The sequence below is a fragment of the Fukomys damarensis genome, unplaced genomic scaffold (genome assembly GCF_012274545.1).
Source record: "Fukomys damarensis isolate Sample0158 unplaced genomic scaffold, DMR_v1.0_HiC HiC_scaffold_9, whole genome shotgun sequence".
Taxonomy (NCBI): domain Eukaryota; kingdom Metazoa; phylum Chordata; class Mammalia; order Rodentia; family Bathyergidae; genus Fukomys; species Fukomys damarensis.
The window spans coordinates 48,116,384-48,136,075 of record NW_022900921.1 but is presented as its reverse complement, the minus strand read 5'-3'; the positions used below and the strand labels follow the sequence as shown (position 1 = coordinate 48,136,075).

The following is a 19,692-nucleotide window of genomic DNA, read 5'->3' as shown; positions in this document are numbered from 1 at the left end:
GGACAAAACTTTAATCTTTGAAAAAAAAAAAAAAAAAAAAAAAAAAAAAAGATTTGTTTTAAAGATTCTGATTCTTAGAAACTCCTCTACCCATGCCCCATATACATGGTTCCAAGAAGTTTCTTTTTCCTTTTCTCTTCGAACTTTGAAATATTCCTCTTCTTTGCTTATCAGTGCTTTACTCCATGAAATTAAACAAAAGCAAAAATGCTTAAGTAATAATGCCACGTGCCAGGTGCTATCTCAGTGTTTCCTTTTGTTTGCATTTTGGTCTAGTTTGTTTGCAGTGCTGGGGATGGAAGCCGGGGCCACACACAGGCTAGGTGGGTGCCCACCCAAGCTGCACCCCCAACCCTAGCCAAGTTCTAACTTTCTAATCCAGATAACAACGCATTTCCCAGTGAAGGCCATTGAGGGCACCAAGAGGGATGTAATCCACCCAAGTCTCACAGGGAATGGTAAAGTTGGTATCTGAACCTAGAAGCTCGGGTTAGAGATGTCTGGATCCAGAACAAGAGAGAAACCTAAAAAGAAAGATTTAAAACTCCAAGGGCAGGGGTTGAAGCTAGGCTGTGAGCACCCGCCCAACACATATGAGACTCTGCATTTCATCTGAGCCCCACAAAACAAAACACAACACATGTAAACATCACAATACAATGAAGGAATAGAGGCCAGACTGCTTTGAGAACTGGAAGTTCTTGCTGTTTTTCTCCCCCTCCCCCCCCGCTAATCTTACTAATACTGCTCCTGATACATACTCTGTCCCTGCAGCCCCCTCCCAGCCTACACTGGTCAGGCCTAGACAGGTGGTCCTGGACCAGAGCTGGGTGTCCCTCCAGGGCTGTGGGCAGAGCACTGCTGAGCCACCCGGGGTTCTGGGGGGTGGGCTCATCCCACACCCATTTCTTAGAAACCCTGAAGCTGAGTCTTATCTCTCACAGCCTGGCCAGGCCTCTGTGAGTTCTTCAGAGTCACAGTTAGAGTGTTCCCTTTACACCAGTGGTATCTCTGCGCTTCCCTAGAAATGTTACTATATTTTTCCTCCATTTGCTTCCTGGGAACTAAATACTGAGGCTTTACCAGCACAGACAGAGTCATGATTAGTCAGGCGAAGGCAGAGAAGGAGGCAAAATAAGAAGGCTCTCAGTTGCTCCTTGCTCTAAATAGCACACAGCCAGCTGGGGCGGAACAGGGCTACCACATCCTGGACTGCTGGAGGCCTCCTTATCAAGAGTAGCTTTGGACTCTGGTCCTGGTCACTGGTGCTGAGCTCCTACAAACCACAGGAGCATTGATGTTCATAACAACCTGGATGATCCCTAGGTGTGTATGTGTTTGTTCACCAGGGAACGCAGGACAAGTCCCGAAGGCCAAAGGAGGTCCCAACATATCATCAGATGATGGAGACATTGAGCCCCAGCCTGTCACCAGGAGGGCAGGAAATGGGGACCGGGATTAAAAACTCTGGAACAAGAGGGCCTGGGGGTCTCTGGGCTGGAGAGTGCAGTAGGGTGATGTGCTGCAGGGAGGCGCCCTGGGGAAGGCCCAGACTTCCCAGACCCTCCTCCTCCAGGTCCTGAGCTGCATTCTTATAACTAAGCCACAATGGGAAGTGACAAGCTTCCTGAGTCCCCAAGCTGTCACAGCAGACTATGAGCAGAAAGAAGCCATAGGAACCCCCAGTTTACAGCTGGTTGCTCAGAAACATACAGGGTTCGCAACACCTGGAGGGGACAGCCTCATGGGACCAAGCCCTAACCTTTGTGAGGGCCGTATAGGATGGAACTGCAGGACACTCACCTGTGTGGGAGATCAGATACTGTCCCACAGCGGCCACAGAGCCCAGGAGATGCAACGAGCCCAATGTGTCTTATGACAGGGGATGAACAAACGGCTCTGGAAGCTTAGTAGGAAAAGAGAGAGAGAGAGAGAGAGAGAGAATAATCAGTCATTTTTAACACAAAATGTATGTCAGCATGACATTTGGTCAGACTGGCTAATGAAGGCAGTATTAAAATTAATCTGTTTCTTTTTCCCTTTTTGAACAGAGTTTCCAGGAAATCAAGTTACATACCCTGTTCACCTTTGAGCCTGGGTTCTACTGCTACTGTATAAATGCTCCAAGGTATTTTCACTGCCAAAAATGTAGGCACTGAAACCATTTCTTTATCTCAAAATTTCACACACAGAGAGCAAGCAAATCTAGGGAAATGAGTCATAAAGAGGGGAAGACTTTCAAATTTATTAGGTGCGTGTTCCAGGCTAGGAACCACCCAGTATCTCACACAATGTCACCCTAATAATCCCCTCGGATAAGGGGTTCCTCTTCCTCCTATCCCTGAAAAGGAGGGCACAGAAATCTCATGCCAACAGGAACATAGCCAGGATGCAGAATGCCTGGCAGCTTCCGACTCCACTCTTTCCTGCACACCAGGGTCAACGGGTTTCTTCCCAAAAGTGCTGATAAACATAGCATCCAGGGCCTTCAGGGACACAGGGTCACCACCATTTGGCTCTGCTACTGTGCCACGGAGGCAGCTGCAGTTGACGTGTGAGAGCATGAGCCTGGTATGTTCTAGTGAAACAGTTCACAGGAATAGGCCGTAACTGGATCTGACCCCCAGGCCTCTGCTGGCTGTGCTGCTCCCCATCTCGATAGAAAACCAATTTCCTGAGTCACGATTCTGTCACCCATGCAAAAAGGGTGACATCTGCATGGGGCACTTTTCACAAAATCCTGACAAGCATGGAGGAGAAATACAAAATTTTGCAAGTGAACTTACTGCTGGGCTGTGGGCTTTCCATGGACATCAGGTGGAGCAGGCTGTGCAGATCCTACACAGGGGCTAAGTGAAAGGCCCACTGCAATTGGTTCAATAGTATGTGACAAAAATAAAATAAGAAGGGATCTTGGCAGCACGAAAGCCATCACACACATGCATGACACAGATGTCCCAGGTGAGGGGGGTTATACTCCAGTCCCTTAGGTGCTTTCCGAACCCTCACCTCAACTCCTCTCCACTTCCCAGCGTGAGCATCAGGAAAATGCAGCAAGAAGGCTCCCATCTTTGACTATACAGCCTGGAAACCCTGCACATACAAATTCACAAATCCAACATTGCTCACTAAGGGGAACTGGTTTGAAGCCAGCAAAGCTCCCGTGCACCTGGGGAGCAGAGAAAAGGATTGAAGGTAGACCACAGCCAGGCAGGCTAGGCACCTGGAGGTCCTGCCTGCTGATCTGCATGGCAGATGGAACAGGGGGTACAGAACAGAGAAAAGAAAATCAGAGTCAAGCAGAGAGGGGAAGAAATGGGTCAAGCTCTTCTCACCCTATCCAGGGGTCCGAGGTATTCCTGCCAGGTTGCTCCCGAGGTAGAAGGAGCACCCACACCCACTATGGCCCCTGCTTCAGGCACTGTGTGGCTCATGACACCAACTTTTCCACTGTCCCCAAATGTGCCCTCCCCTTCCATTCTTCCATTTCCTTTACAAATCTTTTTATTTGTTTCTATTTTATTTTATTTATTTATTTGTTTGTTTGTTGGCACTGGGGATCCAACTTGGGCCTTTGCGCTTGTGAGGCAGGATGCAGAACCATTGAGCCAAATCCTTGGCCCTACAAGTCCTTTTAAAGGCAACTGGACAAAGTGATTTCTACTCTATCGTGAGCCAATGACAAGATATGTCATAAAAACCTAATAAAGAAGTAGGTCAATTTCAGGGAGCCCTGCTCAGCAACAAGCGAATCCAACCAAGGAATGACAGGCGGAGGTTATTCCTGGTGACTGCATCAGTCACCTGCTACTGGGTAACAAATCACGACTGAGGTGGCAGCTGCCAGCTGCCTGTGTTTACTGTCTCATCTCCGTGAGTCTGGAGCTTCGGCTGGAGCTTACCCGGTTCCACACTTGATACATAAAGACTCTTCCACACACACACCCTTGCGTGACTCCAAACACACACTTCTGGCCCTCATTTTCCTGCAGGGCTGCAGCCCAGGGGTGGGGGTGAGGGTGGCCCAGGAGCCACAGAGGCAGCAGCTGCACTCACAGGGCACCTGGACATCTGCCCTGCCTGTCTTCCCTTAACCTGCAGCGAACATCACTCAATAGGTGTCCAAGTGTAATATACCCCTGTGAAAGTGCTTCCAGGGGCAGCTGTGGAGGCCAGCACCTGGATAAACTGCTTGGTTCCCACGTGGCCACTTTAGCGGGCACACAGTGTCAGGGAAGCCTCAGAGGGCCGCAGAGAGTCGGACTGGGCAGCACATATAAAATGTTCAGTTACGCTAGGGCAGCAGCTCCTGGGCTGCACATGGAGGCTTCAAGCTTGGACATTCCTGTGGTCCAAGGTCAAAAGGAACCTGCCACACAGCTCACACTCAGTTCCACACATGGGGAGGGGATGACCCAGGCATCAAACAAGCCGATTCCCTTTCCCAACTGCGATTATTTCACACCATACCTCTTCAAACATGGGGCCAAACTCCGAGGACCAGGTTCCCACAACATCCCTGAGAACCAGAGTCAAACTCATATGTATGAGATTTTTTTGAAGTCATTGACATTTTCCTGATACTGGAAGTCATTACCAGGCCAGGAGTTCCCAACCTATGACTCAATCCAACTGCTGGAACATCAATAAGCACAAAACCCCTTCTACAGGAGCATTTCTTTTAAACTAATAAACTGGATATATGTGTATGTATTTAAAACTTATTGAAACAATAACTAGGCTTTTACCCAATATAAGCATAATTCTTTCTAGAGTTCCTCTTAGAGATGGAGTTTGTCTACTTGGGTACGATTTTGTTTTGTTAAGGCAGTGACATTAAGCTACTTCTTGCTAGGCCTGCATTGACATCTCTGCCTGGTGGCCTGAGTTTTGAAGCTGTCATCAGCAGACAGGATGACACCTGGTCTCCAGCTAGGCCCTGACCTCCTGCAACTCATCCCTGCTATCTAGGCAGACTGTTGACTTGGGGACTCCTTCCTAAGGTGCTCATAAGTGGTTTCCATTTAGGCAATTTAAATATTAAAAGAGCCATTAATATATTATTTTTAAAAACCCATTTGAGATGTATCATCCATGTGTTTATGGGCACTCTGTCAGAGAATATAGCAGCCGGTCTAAAAACTCCCAGCACTGCGCCAGGCGTGGTGGTGCATGGCTACGATCCCAATAATCAGGCTGAGGCAGGAGGACTGCCCTAAGTTCGAGGCCAGCCTGTGATACATAATTAATTTGAGCATAGCCTGAACAATATAGTGAAAACAAACAGACTCCTGGCGTAAAAGGTATGGAGGACGGTCCCCAATTGCACACAACTGTCATTACCATTATGGAAGGGACAGGGAAATCATGTTATTCCTCTGATGACTGCGGAGGCCATGACAATGACACAACAGGCACATGGAAGGATATGCTAAACATGAGTCAAAGCCTGGGAGAACACAAGCATAAGCTTTTCTGCCCCGAGTCTTTGGGCTGCAAGGTGGTCCCAGACGCCAGGCCGTGGGTGCAGGACCCAGCTTTAAGGACCCACTCAGGACTTACATCAAAGCCTAGGCCACAGGGTTTAACTAATCCTGGGCTCCAGTCTCAGACTGTGGGGGAGACCGGGCCCCTTTCGGAGCAGAGGACGCAGTGACAATGAGGTGTGGTGACATCTGCACTCCAAGTGATGCTTTTATCCAAAGCCACCAAAAACACTGCGACTTCCACCTGGCCAGCACGGAAGTTTAGAAAAAGGACAAGACTTTCCTTTTAAAAAACATCAGAAATTCCAGATCAAAATGGAAATCATAAACCGTACTGTAAGACAGAGACATGAATTAAGGAAACTACAGTCAAAGTAGTCTGCGCACAGCCTGCATTGGGTCATTTGCCACAGGAAAATTAGTTACATGGCCAGTGCCTGGGGAACGAAATGGAATGAAACCTCCCTCTGTACCTGCAGTTTGGGGAAAGTGGAGCAGAGCCCTCCTCTTCCCCCACCCCTCAATGGTATTATGGCCAGGGTGACAGGAAATAGGAGCAGCTGCCTGCAACTGCCAATCACTGCCCAAAGTGATTTCCCTGGACCTCCAGTTTCCGGAATGAAGGCAGACTAATCACCTCTCACACATTAAGCTTCCTCTCCCCAAAGCCCTTCAGACCAGGAATTCAGGCATTCTCTCTACCTTTAAAAACTGCATCACAAACTTATATCTCAGATTAAACTTGTGCTATTTTCGAATTAAGTTCATGAGAAACGTTATGCATTAATTAGTCTATCATTAATTAATTATAGTATTTCACGTAAACCATTTTATACTAATCCACGCCATCAAAAGCTAACACAGACTGGTTCACTATGAACTAAAGGAGGAATCAATAATTATGATTCTACTTGCTTTGAAAGCTAGCACTAATTTATTTTCAGACACTCATCAGAGCTCAAGGCTAAGCCCTGAAATCCACCCACCTCTGGAAAATGGTTCCCAGTGCCTTGCTGTCAAACGGCCTTATAATCCTGACATGAGACTGATGAAAGTCAGCCATTTGAAGCACTTCATTTAAAAAAAAAGATACTTGCCATGCCCTCAATTTAACCCCCAGCAAATAAATAACTAAATAACAAAAATCACCTCCAATGGATTAAGATAGTTTCAAAGGAAACACACACCAAACCAGACCCTCAGTAGGATCCAAAGCAAACTTGCAAAATATCTGAACAGTACTGATTTACAGTACTCTTCACTAGTCTAGGAGAAGTAGCAATTTTGACGGAACAAATCTTTTCTAGATTAAAATGTGATGGCATAAATGCATTTAACCCACTATAGACCAAACAGGAAATAAGAATTAATGCACTACCTGATGCCAGCATTCCACTGAAAGGAGCATTTTGTAAGAAGTTTTAGGTTAAGAGTTAAAGGTTCAAAGCACATAAAAAATGTATATCAAGTTCACATTATCTGAAAAGTATATACAGGCCAGCCCAAACTTCCAGGGACACGGATCATGGCTCGGAACAGATGTCCCTGGAGCAGCAGGAGCAGGGATGAGAGAACGAGGTAGCTGGCAAGCTGTGGCAGAGACCAGGCTTCCACCACTGAAGAGGCACTGAAGAGGGTTAGGAACTTGGAGAGAATACCGCCCTCCTCCAATGCCCGTGACCTTCATCCTACCTGGCCTTGGGTGGGTGAGGACTTCCTACAGCCCCATCTCAGACTCAGAGGAAACCAGTCATTTTATGCACTCGTTAATTAAGATGAGACTCAATCAGCAACTGGTAAAATCTCTGTGCAGTTTACAGGAACCCTGTGGGCAGGTCTGTGGGTGCCCAAAGATTCCCACAGCCCTGGGCACAGAGTGGGGATGGATAAATATTCTTCATAGGACCACGACCCAGCAGAAGCAGTGTGGATAGCATCCCCTCTGTGCACACAGGATCAGGAGAAGCCGTGCAGCTTCGTCTCTGTCTCCGGCTCCCTCTTCCAGCGCTCAGGACACAGGCACACAAAAGCAACAGCAACATATACTTGCCACTTGAGTTCCTTCATCTCACTGTGTGCTGCTTTGAAGGCAAAACAAAACAAAAGCCAAAAACTATCAATAACCAAGAAGCTGTACCTTCCAGCTTTAAGGGAGAGAAAGGCAGAGCAATGAAAGGTTTCGGAGAACAATGGGAGCAACCCCTCATGAAACTCATGAAAATTTTGCAACATTAGCTGAATCAGTATCTCTGCTCCTCTCAGGAATCAAGACTTTTGAAGTTCATATTTAGACCAGCTATTAATCAAGTTTGGAATGATACAGTTTCAATCCAATTCCCATTTTAATAAAAAGTCAAGAAGTCCCTGTAGGGGGAGGGGGCTGAAATAGTCAAATTGAGGATGAGGTCCTGGGTCTGCAGCTTTAGGTCTGGGCCGCCCTATTCCAGCCCAGCTGGGAGGTGCTGCTAAGGCTCCCAGAAGCCACTCTGATGGGAACCCCTGGCCAGCACTGTCCTGGTGACCTGTGCTTTCCTCCTCTACAAAACAGTCCATTCACAGCGCTGGTCTCCCCCCAACCATGCTAGAAGAATCAAATGATACAAAGTGCGTCAAGTAACAAAGAGATACATATATCATTTTGTAGCATGCAAATCAGATCTCTCCAATCTGTCCAAAGAATTACTGTTCCTTTTTCAAGGAGTCTTTCTCAGTCTACATGAGATGGGGTGATTGAAGAAAATAAAAGATGGATTGTACTTTTAATGCTACCCACCAAGGGAAGTTCAAAAATTTACAGAGTGCTGACTTTGTTTATCCTAGTAATAGAACAGGAAGAGAGGCGATAAGAAACAACAAAGTCAAAAGGAAGAGCAACACAACAGGAAATAATTTACACAAAACAGATGACAATAAAGGCCAGGAAGCTTCTCACTGGCCAGTCTCTGCATTTCTTGGCTACTCTTACTTGATCAAGTAAAGGCCTATTTATAAAGGAGGGGAAAAAGTTCAGACAGCAACATCATACTCTAGGCTAGCTAATAGGTAGTTTTGTAGATGCCGGGAGTCAGCAACTAACAGCCAAATTAGAATTTTCCCTCTCCCTTTCCTTCGTAAGGTCTAATTTGTGGTATTTTTGTTCTGTCTCCCCTGAAGTTTTATAACTATACAAAGAAGAAAATAAAGCATTCAAAAGCTAAGATAGATGACCAGTTCAGAAATTATAAGGCTGAATCTTATGAACTTTAGCAATATTAAAACCATTTTTTTCTAGAAAACACGAATGTAAGGCTTCTGAGGAAAAAAAATGTCTTTTATTATTAGACTTTACACGTCCATTACTTTAAAAGTAACTGACAAAGGTCCCCTTGGTTACATCAGCGGGCATTGTAAGGGGAATGGGCTTTAATCACATCTCAGCCAGGCATCAAGATGTTTCCTGCAAAAATTAGCTTTTCATATGTACGTGGTACAAATAAGATGAATCAGAAAGTTTTTAAAAAAGCATTGTGCTACATTAAAAAAAAACTAAAATAAAATGTCATGACAAAATAGCTAGAGAATAAAACTAGTTAATACACCTGTGTACCATAATCTTATAATGGCCAAAATGTTACTCAGCATACAAATCACAGACAAACAAGGCTCTTACAAAAAAGGAAGAGATAATCACACAAAACTTTCTGCTGGGTGAACTGAGAGAAATTAATAGTATATGAAACAAATTAGCATATATATTGAAATATTTTTAAAACAACAGAATACAGCAGTTCAAACCGACCCCCCCCTCTCCATGTGCCATACTTTTTAACACCAACATCATTACAGGTGAAGAGAAACCACTGTTACATCAATTACACTAAAGCAAGGTTCTTCTTTACATTTTAACTGCACAGATACATTGTGTTTAGATGTATTACTTTTCACTGTGTTGATCCAAAGGGAAGACTGAAATTGATTTCCAAAAGGCAACTCTGAAATATCGATGTATCACTGACTTAAACATTTAAACAAAGCAGACCAGCACTCATCTCAAGGTCGCTTAAATACTAACACTTTCAGCTGCTTAATTCTTGGTCAGTGGGTTTGTCTTATGCACTACAAGATATTTAGTAGCATCCCTAGTCTATACCTCCTAAATGGCAAGGGCACCTTTAGACAGGACAATTTACTATTTCTCCAGACACTGCCAAATGTCCACTAGGGCAAAAGCAGCCTAGAGGAATAGCATTTACTTATGTACATGGGTGAAGGAGGTTCAAGTTTCAACCAAGTTTTTTAAAATACTAACCTTGAAAAATGTGTTGGTGGATTTGCAAATGTGAGCTGCTTCCATTTCCCAACCCAAATCTAACACCTAATCAGCTCCAAAAATAAATGGGAGGTTGCACACATTAATGTGCAGTGTGTGGAAAACATGTTTTCTCCCTAGACTCAAAACCCTGACCTGTTGCAGATGTTCATAAAAGAAGAGTGTCTCCTTCTGTGGGACACAAATTCGGGTTCTCTGACCAGGATGGCTGAGATGTGTTAAGCACAGTGAGGCTTAAGAAGCAAAGTGCTGAGACATCTCAATCCATCTGCTGAGCTCTAGCTCCACTCAGGAAAGCTTCAGAATGAAGATTACAAACCGCAGAGGGTGTCACACCCTCTCCTTCATTTTTCAGAAGGTAATGCCATCCTTTCTTCCTGGCTGCCACTGGGCCAGTGCTCCTGAAACTTGCTCAACACACCTCATAAACAAAGGATGGAAAGGGACAGGGAGGAGAACTGGCAGGTATGGGAACCTTCCAAACCCAAGCCCAGTGCCCTAGAAGACCACAGAGACGCAGCTGGGACAGGCCCTGAGTGCACGTGATCGAACCAGACCCTAACGGGAACGTTAAGACACAGGCCTAGGGCACGGAGGCCACAGACATGACACAAATGTGGGAAATGGCAGAGAAACACCAAACATATGCAAAGAGAGAATGGGGAAGAAATGGAAATGAATGCAGGAAAAATCTGATTTTTTTTTTGTACTTTATTTTATACAACCAATATTTATTTAGCTGTAGCTTTACCTGTGTTGTCATTATCTTTTTACATCATTTCTTTTTAATTCAGATGATACATTTGTGATATCTCTTTTTTGCCTGCAGTACAGCAGGCATTTCTTAGACATTTCTTCAGTGCAGATTTCTTGGAGAAAAACTCAGTGTGGTTTCATTTGAAACTATCATTATCTCAAAAATCTGGTTTTCTTTATCTTGCCAGATTCTGCTAGGTTTGCTTCTTAAAACAAGACAAGTCATTTGATGAAAATTCACTCTTCACCATTATTATATTTCTGAAAACTGTCTCTAAAATAACTCCGTGAATCCCTGGGTATTTCCTGTTGTCTAACAACACCTGCAGGAGCTGTTGGTTTGTGGTGATGTCCCCAAGGTGGCTTCCATAACTCAAAGCAGTCATGGGCAATTCTCAGCACCCTATCAGGAAACAGGGACACCAGCTTATAAAGCAATTGTCCTCAGTGGATACAGCTGAGGTGAGACGGGGGGGGGGGAAGACAGCAATGGCTCTTCTCTTGAGGAGCATGAAAACACTCCTTGACTTAAGACACATCCTGAAAGACTGAGCCAAAATTTACCCTCTATTAAACTGAAGCAGGACCATGAAGGAAAGTCATGAAGGATGGGTAGACTCTGCTCTGGCCCGGGCATCTTCCTAGGCATTTGGCCAAGATGCCAATGCTGTCTATCTCACTTAACAGTGTCAGGGGGTACTGCTGCACCTGCGTAAGTAAACAGATCTTCACTGCTGCTCTTCCTAGAATGGGCCACGGACGGAGCTGACCCTGCAGCACTGGGCTGCCTGCACATCAGCCTGTGGGTAGGGGGACCCCACCTGAGCTGTGCCCTCCTGAGACCAGGGGTGCAAGGAAGCAACCCCAAACAGTCACTAGCTTGTGGCTGTGGCTCAGTGCCATCTGATTATGGAGAGGGCAGCCAGCCCTGTTCTGGCCCCAGGGATCCTGCAGAACCTGAAGGGTGGGTGTGGGGTGATCTGGCAGGCACAAAACTCCCTGGGAAAGGTAGCACACACCTCAGGCTCCCCTGGGGACCCTGTGCGGCCACTTCCAAGATCCAGACTGAGACTCAACCCAGCCTGTCATGGCCTGAGAAGGGGACACCAAAGCCACTGAGAAATTCTTCACGACCTTCAGGTGTCACAGCTGAGGAAGAGGGTTTGGAGGGTTAGGCAGCAGTGTCCCAATTGAGCAACTACCAACACTTCTTCACATGCAGAGCAGAGGACAGTGGGGAGCTCGGCAACTCCACAAGACAACTGTCCCAGATGGGGTGAGGCTGAAAACCACTATGTGCTCTGTCCCCATGGGGGTGGAGTCGGTACACCAGGAAGGACTACGTCACACAGCCCACTCGAGTGCCCATGTGCAGGCCACGCTTGGTTAGCACACAGCTCTCATCTCAAAGTATGACACCTCTGTGGCACCAAAGATGAGGCCACAAGTGGAAAACTCCACACCCGATGCCAGCCAATAGGTCACTGTCACAATCAATGCAGCTGCAAGAAAAATCACGCATAAAATGACCTTCAGGCTGCTGGATAAGGTGTACATGAAACACAAGTGAGTCTCTAGGTTGGCCTTGGATCCCATCCCCAAGACATCCATTATATACATGCAAATGTTCAAAATTCCAGAAAAATCCAAAATCTGCAGCACTTCCGCTCCCAAGCACTAGGACAGGGATTTTCAGCCAATATGACAATACAAAAGCTACCTTATGTGGCTGTGGGGCCTCGAGCAGTGGTGTCCACCCCAACATGTACCACTTTGGTCGGGAACACTGGTTGGACATCAAACGCCCAGGTACCCCAGACCTCGGCACTGGGCACTTCAGGAGGAACCATCCTCCAGTGGCTGTGGCACAGTGAGAGCCGGAGTCGGCAGGGTGATGTTCTCCTGGTTCCCAGACACAGTGAGGGGGCCAGTACTAAGGAGCAGCCAGACCAACGCACCCAGTCACACACCTCAGAGGTTCCTCATAGTTACCGGCCACAGCCCCTGTGAAGCTACTAATTATTCTGAACCTCCTTCCACACCCAGGGCCTCCTGCACAGTGATGCCTGACAAGAGGCCCCAGAGTACACCTGGCCCAGCCTCCACTTCTGCCAGTGATCTCCACCAGTGCCTCTCCAGGCTCCTTCCACCATAAAAGTTTATGGTTCTGTGCCACACACAGGCAGACAAAGCTGGGTGAAGGGTGGTAGCCCAGCTCAGAGGGTGACGGTTCATATTCAACACTTACTAGCACTGGGGACCAAGGCCAGGCAGGCCCTAGATGTCCCTCTCCTTCCCTAGGTGAACCCCAAATGTACCATCTTCAATGGTAATAAGGACTCAAGGAGTTATTTGTGTGAACCACTTGGAGAGGTAATTACAATGTCTGGTTGCAGGGTGTGTGTCTGTGTGAGGAAAAAAGCTGGGATCGTGAGGAAAGGTATGATTTTAGCTTTGTCCTCACCGGTGCAGCACTTACCACGTCAGAACTGCTCATTCTGAAAAGTGTTGTTTCACAGTGGCCATTTAACTCCTAGAACTCAAAACATATTTGATAATATTTGTAAAATGTACAAGGTATACTACATGTTCACTTTTTACCAGATCTGATATTAGGACACTAAAATTGACTTAGAAGTGACTTATGAAATATTACATTGTTTCTGAAAACTGCATACATATGCTATACTTTTCTCAATAAAGTACAATCATAGTTACCTCTATTATTACTCTACTCTGTTGCTATTGTGTCTTCTTAGTGTCTCAACTTTGGGAAACATAGAATACAAGAAGTTCCAACCTGAGAAGGACCTGCCATTCTCCACACAGCAGCCCTCTACTTGGGGCCACCAACCTGTCCAAATGGAGCAGGGGGAACAGAGATCTGCTGAAGTGTGCAGACTCAAAAGCTTCACATGAATAAGAGAATGCGAACCTTTGTATTAATTCATATATTAATTACATGCAGAAGTAAAATATACATAAAGGGGAAAAGGAGATCTATGATAACAATATCAATTGTCTCTATTTACATCTTTAATGTGGCACCCACAATATTTAAAATGACAGAGTCTGGCATTTGTGGCTGGCATGGCATTTTGATGGGAGGGCACTGATTGTGACAATTGGTAGTTCAAGTGGCTGTTGTGGGGAGACACACACACACACCACTCTCTGCCTTCAACCTCTCCTCCCATTAGACCCAACATGGTGCACATCGAGTACAGCTCTGCAGCCAGGACACTGTGACAAGGGCCAGACCTCAGCCAGCCCCATGGAATAAAATCTGCAAATGCCAGCTGACCACATCCTTGCTGTTTTGCTATCACTGCCAGCAAACTGCTGCTCAGTACATGGCCACACATGACCTGGTAGCACAGGGCTGGGGTGTGGCATTCAGAGACCTGAGGTACAGTCGACCTGGGCCCATACCTGTCACAATGGGGACCTGGGACCTTGAGCTGAGGACAAGGGATAGCCACCAGGGGTAGCGGTGGCTCCATTGAATGCCAGGGAATGAGGCACAGACAGATGGGCGGGAGTGGTCAGAAAGGTGCCTGGATGTCCAAGCGAAAGAGCAAAGAAGGAAAGCAAGGCTGAGATGTGAGACCTCTTCTGGAGGTGGAGTCAAATGAGCTGATAAAACAGATCTTCAAGGGTAGAGGGGCACTAAAGAGGAAAGAGCAGAGCCCTGGATGAGCAAGGAGAGTGAGGGCAGGCAAAGGGAAATGGTGCTGTTGGGGACACAAAGAGTTCGGTGGAAGCATCAGGGAGAAGTTGGTTAGTCCGGACAGATGGATGGATGGATGGATGGACAAACAAACAAGGCAGGGGCACACACACATTTGGCGTAAGCAAGTGCACAGCCTTATGGGATACCCTGCCTCATGCAGCCGCCCGAAGAAAACCAATGAGGAGCTTGAGGGCACCTGGCCCATGAGCAGGCCGGCTCCAGAACAGGCCTGGGTCATGTCCCAGGCTGTGGGTCTCAGCAAAGCAGGCCAGGGGCCATCCCGGATTCACCTTCTGGCTGGGAAGTGTTTTTCTTTCCATACATAATCCAGGAGTTGCTCATATTTTTTAAATTATATTGAGGTCGCCATAAAGAAAACACAAACCACAGAGCATCTGCATGCAGGTGTGTCTGCCTGCCTAGAGGGAAGCGTCTATAAGTGCAATCAACCCAGACTTCTCTCCTAAACCACTCCTCTCATGGCCTGAGTAGCCTGGGGAAGCCAGTGCCCAGGCACCTCCCCAATATTGCTTCTGCAATGAGCTGACCCTCCCACCCAACTTCTTACTGCACTGTACCTGTCCTGGCACTGGCCTCAGATGGCAGAGCCCATAGGTCTGGACAAGGGAGCAGCAGCAGGCCTAAAGTCACCAACCTCAATGAGAACACAGACACAGACGGCAAATATGGAGTCTTACTCCCCAGGTGGCAATGCATGGATCCCCTTGGTGGCCTGCAGGGCTGGTCCTAGGACTCTGCGGGGACCCACATCCTCAGACACTCAAGGAGCTCTGTAAAATGGCACAGAACACTTGCCATCACCTGCATCCATCCTTGCATATAGTCTGTATCATTTCTAGATTACTCACATTACCTAACACAAGCCAGGTGTGGTGGCGCACACCTGTAGTCCCAGCACCCAAGAGGCTCAGGCAGAAGGATCATCATGAGTTTGAGGCCAGCCTGGGCTACGCAGTGAGTTCAAGGACACCCTGCACTACACAGTGAGACCCCTTCTCAGAAAAGTAAACAATAATAAAAAATCTAACACAATGTAAAGGATGTGTAAATCATTGTATTGCTGAGCAGATAATAACCAACAAAAGCCTATACATAAGCCATACAGATAAAAACAACTGCAAATACTTTGGATGTTGCAGCTGATGAATCCCTGGCTGCAGAGCCCGCTGACACCTGGAGTACACCTGGGATGAGACAGGAAGGTGGGTAACAAGGCCCACCTAACAGGGACTGCCGGCCTCACAAGAAGAGGAAGAGCCCCAGAGACATCAGCCTGCGTGCACAGAGGCAAAGCCATGGAGGGCAAAGCAGAAAGTGCACCAGGCGGGGAAGGGACCCCACAGACACCAGCACCACTGCCATTTGACCTCGAACTTTGAGCCTCCAGAACCATGAGAAAGTAAGTGCTGCTGCTTGGCCTGGGCCAAGGAATTCCATAAGGGATAGGGAACTGCCTTTTACAGGCAGTGAGCAGGAACCCACTCTCTTGAGCCTGAAGCCACCTCCTCTTCAAAGCAACCACGATACGCAGATAGTGCCCTGAGCCCACCCCATCAGCGCCCCCTCAGATGGCTGTCCGTGGGGTCAGCTGGAGGCCCGCAGACTCTGACACAGCTGCCACCCACCAGGCACAGCTCATACCACCCCCAGCCCACTACACCTGCTCACCCACCAGCACCCTGAGGTCTTCCACCACCACCAGCCTAGCAGGACTGGGCCCCTTGGAGGGACCTGAGCTGAGTTCTGTGTGCTGGAGCCAAACCCCATCCCCCAGAAACATGGGCTGGACCTGTTTCACCGCATTGTTTAGAGTATGGAATACGATGCCACCTGTGAGAGGGTTTTATAAACTATAAACCACCACACAAACGTCAGGGCACATTATTCTCATCTCATCGTGGATGGCAGGTCTTCGTTAACAATGGTCCGGCAAAAGCATCCTATTTGCCAATACTAGGTTGTTTTTACTTACTGATTTATCTATTTGTTTTTGTGATAGATCTCATTATATAGTCTAGGCTCAACTCAAACTCGAGATCCTCTTGTCTAAGCCTCCCGAGTGCTTACGTTACAGGTGAGTACCACTGCATCCAACTTTAATACTGTCTTAAAAAGAAGAAACTGTGGTACAGACGTTGCATAACCTTTATCCAAAAAGCTTGACACTGGAAGCATTTCAGATTTTGGGTATTTCAGATTCTGGAACAGGTACATGCGTAATGGGAAGTGTCTATCCGCCTAAACTGGAAACTCTGGCCAAGCTCTGGTTACCCTGCTGCTACCTTAGTTACATGGTTAAAAATCAAGCCTGAGGAATCCATTGTGTCACACACACCTTCACACACAGCCTGCAGGTGACTGTATACAGTATTTTCAGCACACCTGCACTGTGACTGCAGCCACCTCATGAGGGCGGGTGCGGAATTTTCCACTTGTGGCCTCCTGCTGTTTCTCAGAAAGGTTCCGATTTGGGAGCATGGCAGATTTCGGATTCAGGCTCCTCAAAGTGTATTTAAATTCCAAGAGTGCTCGATGTTTCCTAAAACCATCACCAATAAAAAAATTAAAACTTTTGCTGCAAATGCAACACAAACAGACCACTGGGGAAAGTGTCCCAAATGCCAAATCAGAGACACAAAGCACTATGGAGGTCCAAGGACAAAGTCACCTCCTCTACACAGAAGTTGGTAAGAAGTGAAGAAAGGAATGAAAGAGAACTTGAGACACCCAGGGGGCCAAGCAAGGGAGCCCAGAGGGAAACAAGAGGCTGGCAGGGACACGACAACACTGGGACAGCGCCACATCAACCAAAAGAGCCTTTTCATTTCCACAGCTTCAAGGAAGGAGAATTTTGAGGTAGGAATGTACGAGTGTGTGTGTGTGTGTGTGCATCTGTGAGCGCATGTGCACACACATTTGCGTCTGTGTATGCTCTGGGTAAGGGTGTAACTCACTCCTGTTGCTTCACCTTCAGTAACAAATGTACCCTGGGATATTTCAAAGAGAAATGCAGAAAATTTAAAAGTCTAATTGGTTCAATTGCACTACCAGAAACCTAAAGGAAAGACAAAACTACTCAGTGCAGCTGCGTACCTGTGATAGCCCTGACCTCCACAGTTGCCTGAACTCTTGGCACCAAATACACACAGGATAGGTACTTTAGCTCAAGACCCTTGAAAACACATGTAAAATGTTTCCATCTCTCATTTTCAAAAAGAGAAACAATTTGGAAGCTTTGCAGTGGCTCTGGATGGGAAAACTAATTCACTCAACCTCTGGGGGGAGTTGCTGGGAGTTTTCAGTTCATTTGTGAAAAAAGTTAAGTGACCAGTTTTCCCAAACACGGAAAGCCACCCCATCTGCAGCTTTCAGCCTCCTTTCGAATGTCAGGATACCATTTCCACAGGCTTTGCCACCACCAGCAACACAGCAAGCCAGGCTGCACACCTTGCAACACACATGTCCCAGAAGACAACACAGCCTGGCCCAGCCAGGGCAAATTAAGCTACTCCAAGTGACCAAAAAAAAGGATCCCATTGGCTGGGGATGTAGCTCAGTGGTGCCACTGCCTGCCTTGCATGTACAAGGTCCTGAGTTCAATCCCTAGTATCCCGGCCCCTAAGAAAAAAGGATCCCAGGTCATCCTGTGTCATCAAGGGGACTCAGAATATCTTAAAAGCTGACTCAGTTTGTGCACCCACAGGGAAGATTTCTGGTGAATTTGATAAAAATGAAAGCATAGTTCTCAAATGCTGTGTGTAAAAGATCTGCTGCTTATTGGAAAAGCTCAGTAAGGCCCAACACAAATTGCAGAGACTGGGAACACGACAAGGTCCGGACAAGAAGGCATGAAGAAGTGTAAGCGCCTAGCATTTGATAAAGCAAAACTGAAATAGAGAAGGAGACCACAGTGACTCGCCCCGGCCCACCTTTTGTAGGCCACCTATCCACTCAAGTGGGCAGAGGCATGATGAAGGCCAACTCTCCAGGCTGCAACTTGCCCCCAGCTTCATCCAGGTTACAATCTGTCCCCTTGCCATGTAGTACAAGAGCTCAGAGCAGAGAGGAAGTGGGCCACACCTCCCTATTCACTTACCCCTGTGCAAAGTTCTCAATTTCAGACAGATACAGGTAGCTAGCAAGCCTCCCAGACCTGGCCATTTCTCCAATCAAAGCACTATTCAGCCTACTGTAGGAAGTGGACCTTGTCTGTGACATTCACCCTGGTGCACACATCTTCAGCCCTGCTCCAGAGCAGGGCTCAAGTTCAGCGCTCCCTCTCCCTTGAGTGCCCACCACCATTCTCTACACACAACCCTGAACATGCCTGCCGTCCCTTTATTAATTCACCCGTTTCATCTAGAAAGCCTGGGTAAGTGAGTTTTGGGAGTGCTTCGGGAAGCCTGGAGATCTACTCTGATAAGTTAAAGCAGCTAGGTTAATTTTTTTTTCACTTTTAAGACTTGAAAACCACTGTTGATAACCAGATCAAACTGCCGCATAAAAACACGCCGATGGAGTTTCCTTCCTACACAAAATCCTTTCCTGAAGCCTGGACAGGTCAAGACCAGGAAGAGACTGTGGATCCTACCTGTGGGTCCCCAGATGCCCCGCCCACCGGTCTCTGGGTTCTCTTCTTTCTGGGTTAACACAGGAGCAGGCCCTGAGATGTCCAAGGCCCCTCTGGCCCAGAGTGGGGCCTACTCATCCCATTATGGGCACAAACTTGGCAGAATGAACCTCAAACCTGTTGGCAAATTACACAAAGCCAAATAAAGGAGAAATTACCAGCCCCGACGGTCTGAAGTGGTGGAAGCCAACTCCACTCGCGGTCTGGCTTTGTCCCCGAGGCTGTTGACAATACTAGTGGAACTCAGGTACCCTGTGTCCATTAGCCGGCATCCCGGCAGACCTTCCGGGCCGGTCCTCGCTGCTCACAAATGAGGGCTTTTGCAAACAGAGCCCCTCCACACAATGCCAAGTGAGCCGCGCTCACCGGGGAGTTACCGGCTCTGCCTGAAAAGTCACATCCGATTCCTCCAGATCCACCAGGCGGTGGACTCGCCCTGCGTGCACCGCAAGGGCAGGGACAAGGGAGAAACTTTGCTTCCGGCGGCGGCGGCTGGAGTGTTGGAAATCGGGCAGGGCGCAAGGCTCAGAACTGCACAAAAGCGCCTGGGCCGCGGCGAGGACCTCCCTTAGGCGAAGTGACAGCAGCTGCGGCCCGATTGTAAATAGTTCCATCCGCACAGTAAGTTCTTCGGTTCCGGCCTCGCCGAGCGCCAGAGCTCAGCGCGCCCTAAGCCGGCCCGCCCAGCTCCTGTTTCGTTGGCATACCGGACTCCCGCGCGCCCTGGGTGGGGACCTGAGGAAGGGGATTCGGGTGG

General features: G+C 47.5%; 1 protein-coding gene and 1 long non-coding RNA gene across 5 annotated transcripts in view; one reads left to right on the top strand and one right to left on the bottom strand.

Annotated features, from left to right (window-relative positions):
- Nck2 (NCK adaptor protein 2) overlaps positions 1-19,384 on the bottom strand; it is a 118,622-nt gene extending 99,238 nt beyond the window's left edge. For 3 of the 4 annotated variants that reach the window (XM_033761737.1, XM_010644975.3, XM_033761738.1), the window contains exons 1-2: positions 19,094-19,384; positions 1,804-1,906 (exon numbers count right to left, since the gene is read on the bottom strand). The gene's annotated coding sequence lies outside the window, so the exon portion shown is untranslated. The remainder of the gene's footprint in view (positions 1-1,803; positions 1,907-19,093) is intronic. The other variant, XM_010644990.3, reaches the window with a different exon arrangement.
- Positions 19,385-19,487: 103 nt separating this feature from the next.
- The window catches only part of LOC104876789, a 23,548-nt gene continuing 23,343 nt past the window's right edge, over positions 19,488-19,692 (top strand). The window contains exon 1 of the long non-coding RNA XR_784414.2: positions 19,488-19,556. This is a non-coding gene — a long non-coding RNA (uncharacterized LOC104876789). The remainder of the gene's footprint in view (positions 19,557-19,692) is intronic.